The sequence below is a fragment of the Triticum dicoccoides genome, chromosome 7A (genome assembly GCF_002162155.2).
Source record: "Triticum dicoccoides isolate Atlit2015 ecotype Zavitan chromosome 7A, WEW_v2.0, whole genome shotgun sequence".
NCBI lineage: Eukaryota > Viridiplantae > Streptophyta > Magnoliopsida > Poales > Poaceae > Triticum > Triticum dicoccoides.
Window position 1 is genome coordinate 691,403,162 of NC_041392.1, and position 642 is coordinate 691,403,803.

A 642-nucleotide genomic window follows, 5' to 3' on the forward strand; every position below is an offset into this window, starting at 1 on the left:
CGAACAAATCAAATCAAACTAAGTGCCCCGTTCATGGTACATGCATTGCACATTTCATAACCACCAAAAAAAAATTCAGCTGTATGGCACACAGTCATCATATTTTAGCAAATATTGATATACTGGCCAAAGCACGATCCATAGATATTAACTTAATACTAAATGAGTGAATTATACTGAAAAGTTTAAGTCAAAAATCTGATTAACAGTTAAATCATATCCAAATAAATGCCAGCTCTATAAAAAATCCACATAAATTAACAAATCAATAGAAAATTCAACATTGTTATCTTATTAACAGTTTAGCTTTATTTGTTACCTTGTTAATCAAAATACACAGTGGCACTGATAAGATAATTTTTGTAAGGGAAATTTTGATCGATCGAGTGATCTAGGGAATATAGCCATCTCCAAGAAATTCTTCGACCTTGATGCTCCTTTGAGTTTCTAAATCGCGTAGCTGTAGATCAATTTGTTAACTCCATAGGACTGAACAAAAGGCATGTTTCATCTGGAAAATAAAAAATCAACTGTAATGAAGAACAACAATTGTAGTGGAAAAGCAATGGTAAAGAAAAAGGAAAGCTTGTAGCTCCCAGTTGATTGCAGCGTCTGTACCGAACAAATTAGAATGCAATAACA